This window comes from Acanthochromis polyacanthus, chromosome 21, assembly GCF_021347895.1.
Source record: "Acanthochromis polyacanthus isolate Apoly-LR-REF ecotype Palm Island chromosome 21, KAUST_Apoly_ChrSc, whole genome shotgun sequence".
Lineage (NCBI taxonomy): Eukaryota > Metazoa > Chordata > Actinopteri > Pomacentridae > Acanthochromis > Acanthochromis polyacanthus.
In genome coordinates this window covers 32,114,318-32,121,612 of record NC_067133.1, presented here as the reverse complement: position 1 = coordinate 32,121,612, position 7,295 = coordinate 32,114,318, and positions in this window count along the sequence as shown.

The following is a 7,295-nucleotide window of genomic DNA, read 5'->3' as shown; positions in this document are numbered from 1 at the left end:
CAAAGGCACTGGCCTATTGATCCAAGGTGTATAATGAAGAATATTCATATTTTGGCAGAAAGGCCGTAATGGAGGCTATTTGTAATAAAGGTGGTAAAAATCCAAGGCAGGGATAAATAATATATGCATGAGACAAGAAAAAAAAAACCAGGGGAAAAGAAAGGGGGCCAGATTTTTACTGCTGTCTTGTATGTGGTATAGCTCAACTGGAAGGGCCATGGCCCTGGTCCGGCAGGCCAGGGTTCAAAAACCATCTCCCGCAACCTGCCAACCAAACAAATTTTTTGAAAAGCTTTTATTTTTAAGAGGGAAGAGGACACAGAAATTTTCCCCAGAGAAAGTTCTTTTCTTAATAATATTATAAACCCATTGAGGTCCCAAGGACGTTTACGAATGAATTAACAAGGACCTATGTTCACTAGTTTCGAACCACAAACCTTTTGGGTCCCAGTCCGAAGTGTAATCTATTGAGCTATACCTGTAGTATACTAGTGCCCAGGGTTTGCAATAGTTCATTGGTTCAAAAAAATAAAAATAAAAAATTATACTTAGAAAGCGTAATTCATTTAATGTGCCAAGACTAGGGCTAGGGTTACTGACCTTAAGGTTAGGATAAGGTTAAGATTAGGGTTATGATGAGGGTAGGGGCTAAATTAAGTTTTTATCTCCACTAAAACAGCAGAGAAAAAGAACTGGAAAAGTTATGATTAAAAGGCACAATTGATTTGATGTGCCAAAACTGGGGCAAGAGTTGTTGAAGTTAAGGTTAGGGCAAGGGTTACTAAAGTTAAGGTTAGGATTATAATAAGGGTCAGACCACACTTTATCTCAGCTAAGATGGCAAAAAAAAAAAAAAAAGGGGGGGGGGGGGGGTCATGGGAAGGATAGTGAAGGGCGAGGGACACCAGGCCGGGTGGCCCAACCCAATTACTCTAGAGGTCGTTGAGGCCCCCCGGCGTGGTAGTCCCCAGTTTGTAAATCCAGAGTCTCTCCGCTCTCTTCCTCTGTGCAGTGGACCAATAGTCATTATATTCGAGTCCTGAAACAATAAGATGTGTGGATGAATGAAGTTGAAAGTGTGTCACCAGGAGGGTGCGGAGACATCCCTCCCTGATGTTGTAAAGATGTTGTGATAACCAAGTCTGAATAGAGTGTTTTGTTTCCCCTATGTAATGTTTCTGGCACAAAGTACATGTAATGATGTAAATGACATTGGAGGTTGAAAAAGGCAAAAAGCCAAAAGTTGGAGCTTCCTTACGAGTGTATGGGTTAAAAATAAATTTTCTATGTCTAAAGTGCCGTTGGTATGGAACTGGGGAAGTCGGATTATGATTTGAGAATTTGGATCTCACCAATGAAGACAGCAGGAGGGTTAATAGAGTTCTTTGGGTTAGTAAGGTTAGTAGGGGTAGTAGGGTTAATAGGGGTAGGGTTAGTAGCATTAGTGTAGTTTGGGTTAGAAGCGTTAGTAGGGTTAGAGTCAGTCGGGTTAGTAAGGTTAGGGTTAGGGTTTGGCTTTGCTAACGTTACATCTGTTATTAATATATTGTAGCGGCTGTGGGGGGGCACTGGGGTCGCTGTGGCGAGTGACTGTGTTCCGGGTGGGGGGACCACCAGGCATCATGGGTAGTTATGTGTTCTTTGGGATTGTTGTATGGGGTTATCTGTTTGTTCGAGACGTTCTCTTATTACTGATTGCCTTTAGTTGTTCCAATTCTACGTTCTGAGTTAATTTTGTGTTCATTGTTTTCACGTTGTACCGTGACTCAGGGGCGTTGTTGGGGGAGTGACCTCGGCCTGTGAGCCGGTACAGTGTGAGTGAGTTCCTGCGGGTTTATCGGGGTGGTGACAATAAAGCCCACGTGTTACATTCAAGATCTCTCGTCATTCCTGCCTTAAGTCGCTGCTCAGTGCTACAATATTCTTGTATTTCAAGAAGTTCAGGGGATGCTCTGGTGCAGTATAACGTGCTCTGATGTTCTGATTAGTTCTATAAAACTCCATAGACTTCTGTTATATACTAAAGTTATTCTGGTTCTGCTCAGCTCTTCACTGGTTTAATAAGAAAACTACCAAACATGTTCCAACATGTCTAGAAATGCGCCATCCCAGAAAAACATTCAGTCTCCATTCTCCCTGAGTGGTCCAGTGGTTTGACCTAAACTCTTCCAGAAGTGGAACCAAAATGGCCCATGTGAGAATCAATGTGTTTTTCTTCTATTTTTGTCATTTTGGTTCAGAATGATATTTTTTTTATTGTGTATATTATATTTTTGTCAACACAATAATGATTTCATGTTTGAAATGTTTTCTCGATCTTTCTCGATCTTGTCGTTATGCCCTCTACAACTTCAGGAAGATCAGACCCTTCCTGACCCAACAGGCCACACAACTTCTGGTTCAGGCTCTTGTGATGTCACACATTGACTACTGCAACTCTCTTCTGGCAGGTCTCCCTGCATGTACAGTCAAACCTCTACAGATGGTCCAGAATGCAGCAGCATGTCTGGTCTTCAACCAGCCCAAAAGAGCTCATGTCACTCCCCTGTTCATCTCCCTTCACTGGCTTCCAGTTGCAGCCAGAATCAAATTCAAAACTGTCCTCCTGGCTTACAAAACATTTACAAGAACGGCCCCAGCCTACCTGGATTCCCTGATCCAGGTCTACTCCCCTTCACGCCCACTTCGCTCTGCATGTGAGAGACGCCTGGTGCTTCCAGACCAGCACGGCTCCATATCTCTAACCAGACTCTTCTCCTCTGTTGTTCCCAAATGGTGGAACAATCTACCAAACTCTGTGCGTTCTGCTGAGTCCCTTTCTACTTTTAAAAGACAATTGAAGACTCAATTGTTCAGAGAACACCTAGGCACTTAATCTGACTCCACCGTAGGGGTAGAATAAGTCAGGTGGTCCAAAACCCAGCACTTATTTAGCACTGACAAAGTAAAAAAAAAAAAGAAGGGGGGGGGGGGGGTATGGCGCTTCTTCTGCAACTTGATGGCAACACCTTTGACCAATCGCACTTGAAGCACTTTTTGCACTTACTACAGGTTTTTCCTTATGTCTGAATTCTTGCTTGTGTTGTACGTCGCTTTGGACCAAAGTGTCTGCTAAATTAAATTGTAGATTGTAGAACTGTGTCTATTTTCTTTTCATAGCAGATTTTGAATATTTTGATGATTGAAAAAGAAGAATGTCAGCATCCATTTTCTTTTCCTCCATCTGTTGCTGCTCTCCGTCCCTCCATCACCTCTAGTAGGATATTATCAGTAATAAAGAGCTCGGGGTAGTAACGCATACATTATTGTTCATTTAAAAGTATAAAAGGTAACTTAAAAATTTAAATGGAATGGGATCTTTTGACCTCTTTTGACCTTTGATCAGAAACATGTTTTTCTGAGGAATCACTGGAATATGAAATAAAAACTTGCATTACAAAGATATTACAAGAAAACGATGTCACCACTGATGCATCTAAAGGTTAAAGCACAAATTACGTGTGTTAGAAAGCATCATCCATCAGCGCAGTCAGAATGTGGAGGTTCATGGTTTTACTGCTGACAGCAACAAACATACACGCTCATGTCAGGGTTTGTTGTGTGAAGCCGACAAAGAATTAATGTTGACTAGAATTCCTGAAAGCCCAGATTCTCATTAAGAAACCATCTGAACCACTTTCCACCAGCAGTGAAGCTGCTCAGGATTAAGGCAGTTTTACGGTCTGAAGCGAACACGCTGTAACGTTTGGACACGCTTCCCGAGTCATCTGGGATGGACACGCTCGGGAAAGAAACTCCTGCCATATTTGGGGATTAATTTACAGTTGAGATGTTGATTCCTGAGGAATTGTGAGATTATGTTCACCACACTGTGTCTGCTGGAGTGTGATAAAGCGGTAATCCGCCTAGCGTTTAGCTGTGTGAGGGGTTCCAGGCTGACTCAGGGCCCTTCATGTTCCAGACATGGCCTCCCTCATCCCTCCCTCTCCTACTCTGATTGGGACTACTTTTACCAACATGGCCGCCCAGTGAGCGTCGTGTCTTTTTACCAGTCAGGCTTTAATGAGGCTTCAGAGCTTTTCTACAACCAACAATACATCTACAGAGTGAAGCTGTTCCAGACATCTGATCGTCTTTCTTCATCCATAGCAGGTCACTAGTCCGTCTTTGGTTCTTTTACTGGTTTAGTTTTCATTCAGAGGACAGCAGTCTTCATTTTCTATCTGTGAACACATACCGTTCCATGGACTGGTCAGCCCCAGGTTTGGTGGAAATATCTCAACAACAGGATGAATTACTGCTGAATGCCACTTAGAGATTGTCACGAACTGAGCAGGGGGACCCGAGCAGACAACCACACTACCAGGGCTGGCTGAGTGCAAGTGGTTTATTGTTTGGGGTGAAAATGGTGGCTAGGTGGGGGAAAACCAGGGTGTAGGAGCGGGGAGTTCCAGGCAGGAGTGGGGGATCCAGGCAGGAGTGGGGGTTCCCGGGCAGCTGAATGCATGGTTCTTGTTCAATACTCTGGCAGGGAGTGGAAGGCTGAGCCGGTCTTTATTGCAGAGGTGAGTCGTTAGTGAGATGATTGTCAGCTGCCCGGGAGACGTGGAGATAGTTGATTGCCTGAGTGGAGTCAGCTGGAGAAGCTAGACTCCACTCAGGCACCGAGCTGTAGGGGAAAGACAAGACAGAGGAGCAGATGAAAGATAGGCAGGCCAGGCAGGGCAGGGGAACAGATGAGACAGGCAGGGCAGAGGAGTGGATGAGGGACAGGCAGGGCAGAGAAAACAGGAGAGGGGGAGAGAAGCAGATGGGAAAAGGGGTATTTGGGGATGTCAGGTGGGAAGGATGGGGGTGAGGAGGGAGCCCTGACAGCACCCCCCCCCCCCCTCAATGGGCGCCTCCTGGCGCCCTACGGAGCCAGCCGGGGCGAGAACCCACGGCTACCAAGGGCAGCCAGGAGCCCCCACAGGGGAAACTGGAAGGGCCCACAGGGGAAACTGGAAGGGCCCACAGGGGAAACTGGAAGGGCCCACAGGGGAAACTGGAAGGGCCCACAGGGGAAACTGGACTGGGGCAGGATTGGGACTGGGCAGGACTGAACTGAGGGCAGGACGGGGACTGGACCGAGTGAAGGGAAGGGCCGGACTGGACTGAGTGAAGGGAAGGGCCGGACTGGACTGAGTGAAGGGAAGGGCCGGACAGGACTAGCAGGGCAGTAGCTCTGGGGGTCGGCCCGAAGGCTCAACTGGCCGAGGATGGATAGGGTGGAGGGTCCGCTCCGGAGGACGGACCGTGGGCCGGACTGGCTGGGGATGAGTGGGCCGGAGGGTCCGCTCCGGAGGACGGACCGTGGGCCGGACTGGCTGGGGATGGACAGGACGGAGAGTCCGTTCCGGTGGGCGGCCCGGTCGAGGCTGGGCAAGCTGGAGGGTCCGTTCCGGGGGACGGCCCGAAGGCGGGACAGGTCGAGGCCGGACCGGCCTAATGGTCCGCTTCGTGGACCGGACGAGGCAGGACAAGCCGGAGGGTACGTTCTGGGGGACGGCCCAGAAGGCGGGACGGGTTGAGATAGGACAGGGCGGAGGGCACGCTTCAGAGGGAGGCCTGGAGGCGGGGCCGGCCGAAGCTGGACTCGCCGGAGGGTCCTCCTCTGAGGACGGCCCGGGGTCCGGACAGACATGCGGGGCCGCTCCGGCGGACGGCCCAGGGACTGGGCAGGTAGGGACCGGACAGACAGGCGGGGCCGCTCCGGCGGACGGCTCCGAGGCCGGACAGGCAGAGGGGCCGCTCCGGCGGACGGCCCGGGGGCCGACAGGGCAGAGGGGCCGCTCCGGCGGACGGCCCGGGGGCCGGACAGGGCAGAGGGGCCGCTCCGGCGGACGGCCCGGGGGCCCGGACAGGGCAGAGGGGCCGCTCCGGCGGACGGCCCGGGGGCCGGACTGGGGGCAGAGCCGGGTCCGATGGGTCCTCCGGGGGCAGGACCGAACACTGAGCCAGGGGCCCCTCCGGGGGCGGCGCAGGAGCCAGGGGCCCTCCGGGGGCGGCGCAGGAGCCAGGGGCCCTCCGGGGGCGGCGCAGGAGCCAGGGGCCCTCCGGGGGCGGCGCAGGAGCCAGGGCCCCCTCCGGGGGCGGCGCAGGAGCCAGGCCCTCGGGGGCGGCGCAGGAGCCAGGGGCCCCTCCGGGGGCGGCGCAGGAGCCAGGGCCCCTCCGGGGGCGGCGCAAGGATGGGAGGGGGGCCCGGCAAAGCCTCCTTCCCTGGACTCCGGGGAAGACCTTAGTCGCTTTTAAGGTTGCCGAAGGTTCCAGGGAGCGGAGGCGGGGGCCGTCGACGGCCTCCTCAGGGAGCGGGGGTTCCGACGACCCTCCTCAGGGAGCGGGGGGCGGGGCGTACGACAGGCCTCCTCGGGAGCGGGGGGCGGGGCGTCGGGGCGGGGCGTCGACGGCCTCCTCAGGGAGCGGGGGGCGGGGCGTCGACGGCCTCCTCAGGGAGCGGGGGGCGGGGCGTCGTCGGCCTCCGCGGGAACTGGGGGCGGAGCGTCGTCGGCCTCCGCGGGAACTGGGGGCGGAGCGTCGTCGGCCTCCGCGGGAACTGGGGGCGGAGCGTCGTCGGCCTCCGCGGGAACTGGGGGCGGAGCGTCGTCGGCCTCCGCGGGAACTGGGGGCGGAGCGTCGTCGGCCTCCGCGGGAACTGGGGGCGGAGCGTCGTCGGCCTCCGCGGGAACTGGGGGCGGGGACCGGAGCCCTCCGGGGGCGGAACAGGAGCCGGGACCGGAGCCCCTCCGGGGGCGGAACAGGAGCCGGGGACCGGAGCCCCTCCGGGGGCGGAACAGGAGCCGGGGACCGGAGCCCCTCCGGGGGCGGAACAGGAGCCGGGGACCGGAGCCCCTCCGGGGGCGGAACAGGAGCCGGGGACCGGAGCCCCTCCGGGGGCGGAACAGGAGCCGGGGACCGGAGCCCCTCCGGGGGCGGAACAGGGTCCAGGGGCGGGTCTGGAGGGGAGGCCTTAAGCCTTTCGACGGCAGCCGAAGTCCTGGGGGCCGGAGGCGGTGCGTCGACCTCCGCGGGAACTGGAGGCGGGTGGCTGCCATGGGGAAGTGTGACGGAGCTGTCCAGGAAGTCCAGTATCTCCTTGGGTAGGCGGCAGGTTAGCTCGGGCCTCTGGGCTGCTAACCTGCGCGCCAAGACTACCGTGCTCTCCTTGCCAGACTCCTTCCACTCCCACCAGAGATCGCTTAAAGCATAAAAGAAAACGCTGTTCTCCTTGCATGAAAAGAAGAAAACATAGGACGAAC